Consider the following 14930-nt stretch of genomic DNA (forward strand, 5'->3'; position numbering starts at 1 on the left):
CTGGGGAGGAGCAGCGCGGATTGCCGCTGAGCCGGCGGCGGCGCACGGATCCGCCCATCGCCGAGCCCGGGTAGGCAGCGCGTCCGGGCGGGGGAGCCTGGGGCTAGAGCCGCAGGGCAGCAGCGAGCCGGGACCGGACGGGAAGAGCCCTCCGGAGGGAGACCCGCCGCCCCGCTTTCTAGGCTGCCCTACCCACTGCCCAGGCTGCAGCGGGAAGGGGGCTGGCCCCAGAGGGGACTCTGCGCCCGGGGGAGGGCGGCGAGCGCTCTAGACACCTGGGGTTTGTCTGCGCTGCCCGGTGCTGGTTGTTTTCCCCAGGAAAAATAAAACCTCCCCCCGCCCTGGACAACTCCCCCGAGTGGGGAGATGATTGCAGAGCAGGCGGCTTTCCCCGGGAACACGCCCTGCAGCTTTGCCCGCACAGTTTGCTGCCCACCCCCACCACCCCGCGGCAAGGCTGGAAAGCAACGTGCGTCCGCAAAGCCCCTCGGCTACGGGCTCCCGCCACGGCCCCTTTTGCAGTGCTGTGGCTGGGAGCCGCGGTGGCCGCGCGAATGCAGTTTTCCAGCGTGACGTAGGTAGGCATTGGAGCGTCCAAATGGGTTACCCCCCGTAACCCCGCGGCCTGCTCATGGCCGCATGGATGGGACTGTGGCAGGGAGCACAGTCCGCATGGACTCAGCTGCTGCGTGCTAACAAAACCGAAAGTGCCGCGAGCTGCTGGGCACCTGGCCGGACGCTTTCCTGCCTGCCTGCAACAGGTCTGTGACCCCTGGTCCCCTGGAGGAGGAGGGAGCTGCAGAGCTGCTAGCCATCCCTTCGCAGAGTGGGACCCAACTTACTGGGACGGTAGCAACGAGCACGGGGTGTTTGCTGCTCTCCTACTCTGCAGGTGTAGGGGTATTGCCCACTCACCCCCCCCCTTTTGTAGCCCCCTCGGTAATGCTATAAGGCTGAAGTTGTTCTTGATCCGAGCTCGGGATGAAAAGGTGCACAATTCGTTTTTAAGAAATTCTTCAACGCAAATGTGCATTGTGTAGACATTTCCCCACAAGTAAACTAGGCTGAATTTTATAACAATATAGCCGTGTCTACACGTGCACGCTACTTTGAAGTAGCGGCACTAACTTCGAAATAGCGCCCGTCACGGCTACACGTGTTGGGCACCATTTCGAAGTTGAAATCGACGTTAGGCGGCGAGACGTTGAAGAAGTGGGGGTTAGTCGAAGTTGCTAACCCCATGAGGGGGTGGGAATAGCGCCCTACTTCGAAGTTGAACGTCAAAGTAGGGCACGTGTAGACGATTCACGTCCCGCAACATCGAAATAGCGGGGTCCGCCATGGTGGCCATCAGCTGAGGGGTTGAGAGACGCTCTCTCCAGCCCCTGCGGGGCTCTATGGTCACTGTGTGCAGCAGCCCTTAGCCCAGGGCTTCTGGCTGCTGCTGCTGCAGCTGGGGATCCATGCTGCATGCACAGGGTCTGCAACCAGTTGTCGGCTCTGTGGATCTTGTGTTGTTTAGTGCAACTGTGTCTGGAAGGGGCCCTTTAAGGGAGCGGCTTGCTGTTGAGTCCGCCCTGTGACCCTGTCTGCAGCTGTTCCTGGCACCCTTATTTCGATGTGTGCTACTTTGGCTTGTAGATGTTCCCTCGCAGCGCCTATTTCGATGTGGTGCTGCGCAACGTCGATGTTGAATGTTAACGTTGCTGGCCCTGGAGGACGTGTAGACGTTATTCATCGAAATAGACTATTTCGATGTCGCTACATCAAAATAAGCTACTTCGATGTAGGCTTCACCTGTAGACGTAGCTTATATGTGCATTGTTACCCCAGTCCCGCTTCCTGTAAGTGTTTCTTAATCTGAATAGCTAAGAGATTTGTGGAGGGGAGTAAATGCCAAAATATTTTGGGGTCACATCAGATAACACATCCCAGTGATGTAATCTGGGCTAAAGTAGGCAGCACAGTCTGCTTGCTCACCCATAGCTTTCTATCTGGACAAAGTGCCAGCATATGCGCCACACCGTTTATAAATGCTCGTTGAATAAGGAAGTGGGTTTCTCCTCTGGCATTTGGGGCAGCATGGAAGCTCCTCCACTTCTCTGTTTCTGGCAAGTCTTTCAGTGACTCAGCAGTTCTTCCCCAGGTTCTACAGTTCAGCTTCTGCAGTTCTAGCCATATTATTTTCATGCAGCCTACTTTTCACTTGCCTTTAGTGGTCCATCTTATTGTTTTTCTGGGGATGGAATTGGTTTCCATCCTAAGTACATGGTCAGGCCATCTCCATATCTAAAGAAGTGGCATTGAGTGGATGTAAATGACATCTCTTGGGCCAGCCTACAGACACATCCCTACAGTGGATTCTGCTGTTCAAGTAATCACAAAATTCCCTTTTCGTGTGAGTGTTTTGCCTGAATAAAAATGCAGAACTGATTCTTAAACTGTCACCTCTGTCAACTTTGAACACTGAACATCAACGTGTTCAGCTGCTTTTGTTTTGCTATTGGCCAGTCACCCTTTCCATCTTTTCCAAAGACAACTTTAAAATACTCTACAGGGGAATTGAGGTCTTAAATCTATCCTGAGCATGGATTTTGATTAGGACCTTCATGGGGCAAAAGGGGGATTAAGAAATCAGAGTCAGGAAAATCTCCCACTAAAAATTTGAAAATAGGATGCTTTTAATTTATACATAGAAACATAGAACACTAGAACTGGAAAGGACCTCAAGAGATCATCAGGTCCAGTTCCCTGCTCTCACAGCAGGACAAAGCACAGTCTAGAATCTCTACACCATGCAGGATAGGTGTCTGTCTAACCTGCTCTTAAATATCTCCAGTGATGGAGATTCCAGAACCTCCCTAGGCAATTTATTTCAGTGTTTAATCACCCTGACATGAGGAAGTTTTTCCTAATGTTCAACCTAAACATTCCTTGCTGCAGTTTAAGCCTATTGCTCCTTGTCCTATCATCAGAGGCCGAGGAAAACAATTTTTCTCCCTCTTCCTTGTAATGTTCTTTTAAGTACTTGAAAATTGCTATCATGCCCCCTCTTAGTTTTCTGTTTTCTAAACTAAACAAGCCCAGTTCTTTTAATCTTCCCTTTTACAGTCATGTTTTCTAGACCCTTTCATCATTTTCGTTGCTCTTCTCTGGACATTCTCCAATTTTTCCACATCTTTCTTGAAATGTAGTGCCCAGAACTGGACACAATACTTCAATTGAGGCCTAATCAGCGCAGAGTAGAATAGAAGAATGACTTCTCGTGTGTTACTCACCACACTCCTGTTAATAACATGTACAGAAAAAAAGAACCTGCTGGTGGTGAAGTTTTAAATTATTTTCCCCATTAATCAGCATGAATGTTTTGCTCACAAACAAGAGCACAGAGTGCTTGCCACGCAAAGAGAGCTCTAGCTCCTACTCACAAGCTCTTTTCCTGGCTATATAGCATGTATAATAAGAAAGCACTGCACAAGGAAAGCAGTTAACAAAGCAACTAGACACAAGACCGTGGTGGTTATGCAAGTTCCATGACATCTGGATGCCCTCTCCCCTCTTATTTCCTGACCCTGAGCAATTGTGCAAGGGCAGGAGTGGGCAGCTGAGTGAGGTCAGGGCCCTGTGCCCATCACAACAATTCTCATAGTTGTGCTCTTATAATAACACTTAGCCCTTTTCTGGAGAAAGCAGTTGTTAATTTTTTTTTTTTTTTAAAAGCAAAAAGGTCATTTGAGGTCCTTCCTGCTTCCTTTGTCTGCACTCTTCCTTGCTGAGGCTGATCTTACTCCTGAGAAAAGTCCTGTTGAATTTTCCAGGCTTACTTGTTTGAATAAGGACTAGTCAGGTGACCAGGTGTCTGCAGAATTGGACCCTTCAGTTGTCAGCTTTTTGATCAGGATCTGTTGAAGTCAATAGACTTACTCAGGGTTTTTCCACTGTTTCAGCAGATGGGAACTTGGCCCTAAAAAGTTGGTACAACAAAGTAGGCACATTTGCACTGGAGTCCTTGGGCATGATCCTGCCGGGTACTGAGTGTCTTCAATTCCCATAACAGCAACAGGTGTCAAAGGCATCCAGCATCACACAAAAGGTGATCTTGAAAGAAATACTGAATCGTTAGGATGGGTCTAACTAAATATTTTGAAAATGAGGCTACTTGGCTAAAAACCAGCTAGATCCTTGGAAGGGGCAGAGAGATAACATTAATGGAGGAAAATGACAAGGAACTGGCAGACCTCAATATGGACATGAAAACAGCCTCCTCATTGACATCCTGAGTTGTAAGGTGTCATACACCTCATTCATGTTATACTCAGTTCACATTTCTTTTAATGGGCGCTGAGACCCATGTTATCAGATCCTTTATGAAAGAGGTAAGATAACCTGTCCTGATGCACCGTTTGGCATCATCCGCACAGCAGCTTATGCTTCCAGCATATGTCCCACCAATAAAAATAGAATTAATATTTTAAAAATTCAGACCTATTTTATCAGTACAACATACTTCAATGTGTATATTCAGTAGTTATTATGTGCAGTCTTACAGGTAATCTTACCCAGGGTCTTGTCTTTGACCATCATCTGAAATAGCCCTTTCTGTAGCCATTTAGGGCCTGCTAAAGTAAAAGCCTTCTGTTTGATATGGCTCCTGATAAGCTCTGAAGGCATAGAGCAAAGTGGAATATGGGTTCAACTGGCTGCCTATTTACAGTCTGTTATATTAATTTTTGTTCTATGGCCTATGTGAATTCAATTGTTGCCAGGGTGTCTAGAGACATGTACATGTGTACTTTTACATTTAATAAAGCATGATGAAGCACAGTATATACTTCCAAGATGTGTATATTTAGCACTGCTTACACACCCTTTCTATTTGTTTTTTCATTCACACTTTCATTTAATAAAATTCACCACTCCCCTTACTGAAATTGCATCCTTGGGGAAGTTTTTCTGAACAATTTTTATTGCTCGGAACACATAGGTAAAATTCTTATCTTGTAGAGCTCTCTCAACTGCCTGCAATTTCAGAGCACAAAAAGCTCATTTGTTTCCTTTTGCTAAGTGCACTGAACTCAATGGAGAGGTACACACTTTCCTAAGAGCAGGGTCTGGCCTTCTTTCTACAAAACTGGTTTTAAATCTTTTATATAAAAATAAAGCAGAACCTCAGAGGCTATGTGTAGATTACAGGGATTTGTCAGTAGCAGTTTGTGGGATGATATCTTGTGACAAAACTTCTGTCGAGATCGTGTCTGGACTGCAAGGTGAATCGAAAGAGCAATCTGCTCTGTTGACAGAGTGGCTCGACTGCCCAGCCTCTCTATGTCAAAATGGCCAAACAGAACCAAAGCAGATAGGGTTGTGCAGCATCTGTTGACAGAAGGTCCCCTGGAACATCCAGACTGGTGTTTTGTTGTCAGTTTGAGACTCTGATGTTTTGTAACTCCGGAGGTTCTATTGCACATCATTAAAAAGTTTTCTAACTGGAAAAGAAACTAAGTGTTAGCAGTTTTTAGTTCTGTCAGCCTACTCACAAAAATCCACCCCTACAACCACATCTTGGGTGCTTTCAGATTACTCAGTATCTGAGCATACATTCAAGTGGTTCTGTTTTGTTTTTTCCACTTGCTTCTATAGGACTTTCTATGCCTCTCCCACACTTTACAGCAACAAAACTGAATACTTACCTACATCTATATATTCGTTCTCGCAATTTGTACTGTGGCTAGATGTCACGGTAGGTAGTGTGAAGACAAGTACTTGCCACGGTATTGCCACTTTTAAAGGTCATTTAACACTGTCATCTCATGAACTCACCCTTTTTCCCCCCATACACATTCCCTGAACTATACAAAACCACAACCAACTGGTGCACTTTAAAGTGACTGTGCTTTAAATGTCATGTTATGCTCTGCAATTGGCGTAAATCCAAAATAACCACTGCAGTCAGTGGTACTCCTTCTCACGTATACTCTGGTCTTTAAATCTGGGTCTACACATGAGCACCTATTCGGCGGTCAAAATAGCGGCCGTCGGAAGGGAACACCCACCGTCATTGGACTGGCATTTCGATCCGCTCTTTCGAAGTGCCACTGCAGGTCTTTTGAAAGAGAGCGTCCACACGGCTCCAAGCCCTCTTTCGAAAGAAGGGAGGCAGGAAATGCTGCAGATGGGGTCCGATGGCCAACAGCCCCTTCCGGGGCCGCAGCCAGTCACCCCCTTTGAAGGGCCCCTCCCTCCACTCCACATGAGCCAAGTGCTGCCCAGCCTTTCCCAGCCCAGCAGATCCCACCCGCGCCCATGATGGAGACGCAGCAACAGCTCCTGCAGGAGGACACCCTCATTATGGACACCCTGTGCTGGCAGTGCTGTGCATCATCGCTGCAGCTGCACACAATCTCATCGTGTGGCTGGGTGGTCCCCCTGGGGCTGTGGGGCTCCCCCACCTGCGGCACCGCCGGGCACCCCTCCCTGGGTGCCCTGATGCCTCTGGACCCACCCCAGCAGCACCAACTGGTGGGAATGCCTGGTGCTGGGGGAGTGGGGCAAGGAAAGGTGGCTGCAGAACTTCCACATTTTGAGGCAGACCTTCGAGGAGATCTGCCACTGGCTCACCCCCGCACTCTGGCATCAGGACACCTGCATGCGGCCTGCTCTCACCCTGGAGAAACGGGTTGCGATCGCCATATGGAAGCTGGCCATGCCGGACTCCTACCACTCTGTGGGACAATAGTTCGGGGTGGGCAAGGCCACCATTGGGGCTGTACTTATGGAGGTAAGGTGGGTCTGGGTCACGTGTCTTCCACGGGTGGGGAGGGGCTGGGGCGAGGGGAACCCACCACTGCAAGGGGCCAGATGGGAGGGGGGCAGGGGGCTGGATGAGGCAGGGGCTGGATGGGAGGGGGGCAGAATGTTCCCGAGGTGGGGGGAGACACCTTGCCACCTGCACTAGAGCACGTGTCCTGCTCCCCTCCCTGCAGGTCGTCAGAGCCATCAATGTGATGTTGCTCCATAGGGTCGACTGCCTGGGGGGTCTGGACAACACTGTCGCCGGCTTCCAGGACCTGGGCTGTCCGAACTGCATTGGCACTTTGGATGGCGCACACATCCCCATCCACACTCTGCTACAGAGCGCCCGCCAGTACGTCAACAGGAAGGGCTGCCATTTGGTGGTGCTCCAGGCCATGGTGGACGTGAGGGGCCGGCTCACTGACACCTTTGTAGGCTGGGCCAGTTGCACCCATGATGCCTGGGTCTTCCAGAACTCCGGCCCCTGCTGGCGCAGGGGGTCTGGCACCTTCGTCTCCCAGCGGAAGATCCCGGTGGTGGGCGTCACTGTGCTGCTCTGCATGGTGGCAGATGCGGCACACCCCCTGCAGCCGTGGCTCATGAGGCCGTACATGGGACACTGCGACCCCACTGGTGAGGCGTTCAGTCAGTGCCTCAGCCATGCCCAATGCTGTGGAGCAGGCCTTCAGGCACCTAAATGGGCGGTGGAGGTGCCTCCACACGGCTGGAGGTCAGGGTCCTCAACGTGCCCCGGGTGGTGGGCGCCTGTTGCGTTCTCTACAATGTTGTGGAGGGAAAGGGGGTTATGTCCCCGGGAGCAGCCGGGCACTGCCCCAGCTGCCAGGCCCACCGGGATGGCCACCGCATCAGGGAGGCCCTCAGGCAGGCCTTTGCCAACAGCCACCTCTGAGCCTCATGCACACCTACATCCCATGCACATCTGCCGCCCACCGTCCCTGCCCCCCCACCCCAACCAGCAGCGCACCCACACATCCACCACCCACCATCCCTCTGAGGAGCACAGCATAGAGTGGTGAAAGTTAAAATAAACATTTATCTACACTATTCATGTTAACTATGTGCAGGGGGTGGGAACCTAACTTGGAGGAGGGCAGGGGGAACCCAACTGGAGGGAGGCGGGGGGAACCTAACTTGGAGAGGAGCAGGGGGCTCATTCTGGGCAGGGGTGGTGGGCCGCGAGCCCCATTGGCCCCTGGAGCCCCTGCCTCCCCAGGTACGGAGTCCCCAGCAGGGCGGAGAGGGTGCGGGGAGCACTGGCAGGTAATGCCAGCAAGTGGGCCTGGTGGGGGCGGAAGGTGCAGGCTCAGTGGGGGTGGGCTCAGCGGGGCGGGTGCAGTTGGGGGACCCAAGCGGCAGGCAGTGTTGGCCCCATGGTCCTGGAGGGTGTGGCCAGTGCCCTCCAGGGTGGTCAGCACCCTCTCCCAGGGCACACTCCACCACTCCATCACAGCCTGGGCAAGCCACAGGTGCTGTTCGGCCACCTCGGCCTGGCGCTGGCTGGGTCCCCCTTGGCCCAGCGGGGGGGCCCTCTGGCCACAGCCCTGATGGTGCACTTTGTGGGGTGGCGTCCGGGCACCTTGGAGGGCTGTGGGGGGCAGGGCTCTCAGGGACAAGGGACGGCGCAGGGCTCTCCCAGCCCACAGATGGTGCGGCTGTTTGGAGAGGCGGACGGCATGTCAGTAATGTGCCCTGGACAGAGGGGACCTGGCTGTGGCCCACCCACCTGAGCCCACCCTGTGGGGCCCCCGCTTCCCCAAAGGGCACTGACTTCCTAAGAGGCACCGACTCACCCCCCCATGGGTTGGGCCTCTCAGCCTAGGGGTGCATCCAGGCATCTCTTGTGCAGGTGGCCCTTCCCGGCCTGCGGTGTGCAGGCCCTAGGTGCTGTCTGGCACTGACTGGCTGCCGCCCCTGTGTGGCTTGCGGCGCTGTCAACTGAAGGCGAGTGCTGGGCATCTCTGTTAGGCCACCGCGGGGGGGCTGCATCCCATGTGGGGGGGTGGCCTGTGTGCGGCCTGGGACCACCGGTCCTGTGTGCAGGTGACTAGCTGTTGCGTTGCCCCCACCCTGTGGAGCATGTGTGCATCCCTCCCTGTACATACCAGAGGGTCCCTCGGCGACATCCGGGGATGTCTGGCTCCCTGTTGCCCAGCTGGAGGAGCGGGAGGGGAAGTCGATGGTGAGGTCCCCTCCTCACTCGACCACTCCGTAGTCCCCTTGCCCTCCTGGGTCCCTGGTCTGGGCTGCTCTTCCTCCTCCGGCTGCAGCTCCTCAGCTGATGTGTCCAGGAACGACAGGGGTGGGGAGCTGTCCTGGGGCCCCAGGATGCCCTGGAGCTCCCAAAAGAAGGGGCATGTGGCTGGAGCAGCCCCGGAGTGGCCAGCCTGGGCATAGCCCTCCCACAGCTCCTTGACCTTGGAGCATACCTGCTCCGCAGTATGCTCTGGGTGGCCCCTGGTCTGGAGGCCCTGAGCCAGGCAGCCGAAGGCAGCAGCATTGCGCCGCTTGATTCCCATCTCGTGCAGGACCTCCTCCTCCTTCCACAGGCTGAGGAGGTCCCACAACTCCCGCTCCATCCAGGAGGGGGCCATTTTTTTTTCTCCCCCTGGGAGCCCTCCGGGGGCTCGGAGGAGGGGCTGGCTGCTGGCCATGCTGCAGTGCTGGAGCATGGGGCTGGAGCACATGCAGAGGCTGCTTCTAGCATGCTCTCAGCCTCCTGCCATGGGTTTCCTGTGTGCGTGAAGCTTTAAGGCAGCTAGAGGCAGGGACCATAGAGCCCCGCTGCTGCCGGCTGGAGCGGCTTCATGCTCCAGCTGACCAGCGCCATGGTGGACCTGTAGTTCGAAAAAGCAGACTGTGGAGTGTCTACACGTGTACTCTTTTGATTTAGTATTTTGAAAGGGGACGGTCTTCCTGATCTGGGATCAGGGTTCAGATTTCAACGTCTGCGCCCTGTTCTTTCAATTTCCTTTCAAAAGACAGCATTACACATGTGGATGCTCCTCCTGCTCTCCTTCAAAAAAGGGCCGTTTATTTCGATGTTTTGTGCATGTGTAGACACAGCTTAACACTTAATTGTGCTCTACCTGCCTGTGGTGTTTAAAGAACCACAGTAAAAGAAAGTTAATGAAGTTGATGGAACTTTTTGTTCCTCAGAGTTTATCATAATGGCCCCAGTTTTCTCACACAAACAGTGGTTAGAGTACATTGAAACAGGAGGGAAAGGTCTTACTGTCCCAGCCAAGGAGGAGAAGGATATGTGTGCGAGCTTTGTTCAGGAAGAAACAATGGACAACAGGGAGGAGCTTTCCCTTTGCTTGCCCAGAGGAGGGGACCTGTACCCTTTCCCTTTCTATTACTCCCACTTACAAGTCTACACAAACACTGCTGAAATTTCGCACTAACAGCAGTTCAGTGCCACCCATCTTAGCAATACTGGTAATTCTAGTGTAGGTGGGCCACTGGCTGTCACCAATATTCCAACCACTGTTGATCAGAACTTGCCCTGAGCATGGTTAGATGAATGAGGCTGAAAAGGCCATATGTACTAAGGTTCTGAGCGTTACCGCGTTTATCAGCAACTTTGGGGGATTTTTGCAGAAGTTTCCCCAGTGAAGTCAGTGGACATACAGTCACATAAAACCTGTGTGAGACAAGAACTGGGCACAATATCTGTATTCTACAGCTCTGAGAGGTTACATATAGTTATTGGTTACTTGGGGCGCTGATCATTTGTTTAGTATTACAGTAGCACCTATAGGTGATATTGGAATGGGCATTGTGCCGGTTGCTGTAGAGATATGTAATAAATAGTCATTGCCCCCAAAAGCTTAGGTTAACATTTAGAGCCTAAGGCAGCTCTGGCTGAAGTCAATAGGAGTACGTCAGTCAGCTGTAACTGGAGCAGGAAAAAGCTCTATAATAATTGTTGCTATTTGTTTTATATGCAGCGTGAGCTGCCTTGGACTTTGGTTCATTTCTCTGTGGGAAAATATCCTGTGAAACTTTTGCCCACCTCTGGTACCTTAGATCTCCCCTCTTAAGGGAGACTGTATTTGAACAGTCACCTCATTTGTGAATATCACAGAACAGGCTCCTTCACGTTCATATGTCAGCCTCCCTGATTGTTCTCATGACAAGAATAACCTGTCGCAAAATGGAGCTTTCTTTCTTTCTCGGGTAGAAGCGTACTCCAGAAACAGACTTTTCACTCAACACTTCTGCTTCACACTCTCCTATACCTGTAATCAGAGCATCCTACTCCAGCTCCTCAAATCCTCTCCTTGCTTGCTTCATGAGCTCCAGCCCCCTTGAGTCTCCAGACCCTTAATGCTTTCCTGCTTGGGTCCTGAATCCAGCCAACGAGTGTGGGAGACAAGAGTTTGTCTTCCTAGCACGGTCCATGCCCAGACACGTATTATACCCTAAAGCAAGGATCAGCCACCTTTTTGAGGCAGAGTGCCAAAACTTGACCTTTTGACCTCTACAGTCCCAGTGCCGGTGAAACTTTTTAAAGTCACTAATAGCCCTAATTACAACAGCTTCATTCATAAATATATCAAGATGCAGAGCTTTACTGTTTAGGTTGTGGTTGGTAGCATTAGCTGGTCTTTTGTAAATCCACGGGTGGCATAGCTTTGAGCAAGCTCCCAGCTACATCGGGGGAGGAGTGATGGGGCTGAGCTCCTGCTTCACGTACCAATGAAAATTGGCTTGTGTGCCACTCTTGGCACCTGTGCCAGGAGTTGCTAACCCCTGCCCTGGAGCAGTGACAGATGTGTTTGCTTTATTATTGGCTTAATACTGAAATACAATCAAAATGTTGAAGAAAAAACAGTTAAGTAACTGGTAAACTTGTATCAGTATTTAGATAGTTATGATTAGATTTTTTTTAAATTTTGTAATAGTAATTAGAAATGTAGATAACTTATGGATGCCTAATATATTATGCAATGCCTAAGGGCAGTTTAATACAATTATTTCCGATTTCTATACCTATTCATGTATGAATTTGGAGACCTAAAATAATGAAAATTTTAAAAAAACCTTATAGTCTTGTGTACTGACACTACACTCACTGATGGAAATTTTGCCTGAGTAGAATTGTAGGATTTGGCCCTAGAGTATTCTTGATTAAAGTGTGTACTTAGAAATGTAGCCTTTTTGAAATGAAACTAGTTTATGCAGTTACCATTAGCAGTACTTTTTTTGTAATTTACTCTCCTACATAAGACTTGTAAAAACCAGTTAATCAAGGAATGAGTAATTTTTGGTCTGAGGGATGAGAAAATTAACTTAGTTACAGTGGGGGAAGGGAAGGAAAGCACAGGGAAACAGATTTTGAGCTGGTAGATTATTTTTCACGGTGTGACAAGTCTGCCCTCCTACACATTAGCAATTCCTGTTTGAGTAGGTGATATGAGAGGTGGGTTTCAGGACCTGTTTCTGTAAGTGTGCAAGAACAGGACTGAGTGGACATAGCAGGAGCCAAAAGAATGATACACCTGCAAGCAGCATTTAGGAGAGATCTCTAATTTAGGGTTACCCTATAAAAAAGGGGACACTTCTGAGAGGGCGTGTATCTGTATCAGTATCTACCAACTCACTTTGTATTAATTTGTTGTAGTATATATAATACATTAATACAATGAGAGTTGGTAGATACTGATACAAGCTACGTCTACACTGGGATGCTACATCGAAATAGCTTATTTCGATGTAGCGAAATAAAAATAAGCTGTTTCAACGAATAGCGTCTACACATCCTCCAGGGCTGGTGCCGTCGACGTTCACCGTTGATGTTGGACAGCACTACATCGAAGTAGGCGCTGCAGGGGAGCGTCTACACACCAAAGCGGCCCAATTCGAAATAAGGGTGCCAGGAACAGCTGCAGACAGGGTCACAGGGTGGACTAGCACTTCCGGGGCAACAGCAAGCCACTCCCTTAAAGGGCCTGTCCCACACACGCTCAGCCTGCACAGCACGCGGTCTGCAGAGCCACAAGCCCGCACATTCCGTGGAAGCAGCATGGACTCCCAGCAGCAGCAGCCAGAGGCCCACACACCCGCCCCTGGAGGAGCAGTGGTTGCCCTGCTCAGTGCCATGCAGGAGGCAGCTGACCATCTTTTATTTGAGGAAGTTGAGCTGTCCTCAGGGGATGAGGAAGCAGCCCCAGACCTTGCTGCCCCCCCAGCCCGCCCTCCCCGCCATACACACTGCCGGCTGTGGAGATACCCCACGAGCACGGACTGGTGGGAGTGGCTGATGCTTGGCGAGTGGGACAACGACTGCTGGCTCCGGAACTTCCAAATGAGCTGGCAGACATTCCTGGAGCTCTGCCAGTGGCTCACCCCTGCCTTACGGCACCAGGACACCCCCATGCGACGTGCCCTCACTGTAGAGAAACGGGACGGCATTGCTGTCTGGAAGCTGGCCACTCCAGACAGCTATCAATCCGTAGGACAGCAGTTCAGCGTGGGCAAGGCCACCGTCGGGGCTGTCTTCATGGAGGTAAGGGGGAGCGGGGGAGCCCTGGGTGGGAGGGCCAGACACACCCTGCATGCCCCTCACTGGTGCTCTCTCATGTCCTTCCCCTGCAGGTTGTCCGTGCAATCAATGCCCTGCTCCTCCACAGGCTCGTGTGGCTTGGGGACCCTGATGCTGCCATCACAGGGTTTGCCAGCCTGGGCTTCCCAAATTGCTTTGGGGCTCTGGATGGGACCCATATCCCCATCCGTGCCCCGGAGCACAGCAGAGGATGCTTCCTCAATAGGAAGTGATACCATTCTGTGGTCCTCCAGGCCTTGGTGGACAGCCTGGGCCACCTCTTGGACATTTATGTTGGCTGGCCTGGCAGCACCCACGACGTCTGGGTGTTCAGAAATTTGGGCCTGTGCCACCGGCTGGAGGTGGGGACCTACATCCCCCAGCGGGAGATCCCTGTGGGGGACACCACCATGCCCCTCTGCCTCGTCGCAGACGCGGCGTACCCCCTCCAGCGCTGGCGCATGCACCCTTACACGGGCCATGTCACAGCCAGCCAGGAGCGGTTCAACACGCACTTGAACCATGCGCGCCAGGTGGTCGAGCGCACTTTCGGCCGCCTCAAAGGGTGCTGGAGGTGTCTCCTCACCCACCTGGATGCAGGCCTCACCAACATCCCCCAGGTTGTGGGCGCGTGCAGCGCACTCCACAACCTGGTGGAGAGCAAGGGAGAGGCCTTCTTCCAGTGCTGGGCTGTGGAGGCTGGCAGGGCCGACGTCCAGCCACCCGCTGCCCCCAGTCGCCAGGTCAACCCTGAGGGGATCCGGGTCCGGGAGGCCCTGCGGGCCCATTTTGACCAGGCTGCAGGGTGAACACTGGCAGGGCCAGCTGCGGGTGAGCCACCCACTGCACCCCCCATCCTCCACAACACTCCCTGCCCCCACGCCCACACCACAGAGAACCCGAGAGCACACCCCCCGCCACTTCTGTGCAATAAATGGAATTTTTTTTTAAACAAAACCGTGCAACCTTGTATTATTAACAGAAGAAGAAGGGGGGAACTATGTACATGGGGGGGCAGGTACGAAACGGGTTAGAACAAAAACTATTTACAAAGATGGGGGGAATATGCCCAAAGGAGGGGGCCTTGGGGGGCAACATCCTTGGCCACGCACCTCTATTGTCCTGCGCCTGGTGTTGGGGGGCGCGACCCACGTCTCAGCCGGAGGCCCGGTCGAGGCTGTGTGGGGGCTGGGAGAACCAGCAGATAGGGCCGGGCAGAGTCCGGAGGCCCATGGTCCCCCTCGGTGGCAGGCCCCAGGACAGCGGATGGTGGAGGGACAGCAGGCGGAGCGGTGGGCGGGCCAAGTGCTGCACAATGGCATCGAAGGTGCGCATGAAGGCCCCCCAAGCCTCCTGGTGCCAGGCCAGCGTTGACTTCTGGACATGGAGCCGCCGCTCCTCCATCTGCAGGCGCTGCTTGGACACCTCCAGCTCACGCTGGAGGGTGGCGAGCAGCTGGGGGTCCGTGGACGCCTGCAGATGGCTCCGCCACTGTCGGGCTCGTCCTGGGGCTGGTCGGCTGGCCTGGTGGGATGGCCCCGGTGGGCTCTCCGGGACCACAGACGCCACG

At 52.6% G+C, this 14930-nt stretch overlaps 1 protein-coding gene across 1 annotated transcript in view; it reads left to right on the forward strand.

Moving 5' to 3' along the window:
- The window catches only part of CD274 (CD274 molecule), a 28371-nt gene continuing 13441 nt past the window's right edge, over window positions 1–14930 (forward strand). The window contains exon 1 of the mRNA XM_074994089.1: window positions 1–70. The gene's annotated coding sequence lies outside the window, so the exon portion shown is untranslated. The remainder of the gene's footprint in view (window positions 71–14930) is intronic.

This window comes from Carettochelys insculpta, chromosome 5, assembly GCF_033958435.1.
Source record: "Carettochelys insculpta isolate YL-2023 chromosome 5, ASM3395843v1, whole genome shotgun sequence".
NCBI classification, from domain to species: domain Eukaryota; kingdom Metazoa; phylum Chordata; order Testudines; family Carettochelyidae; genus Carettochelys; species Carettochelys insculpta.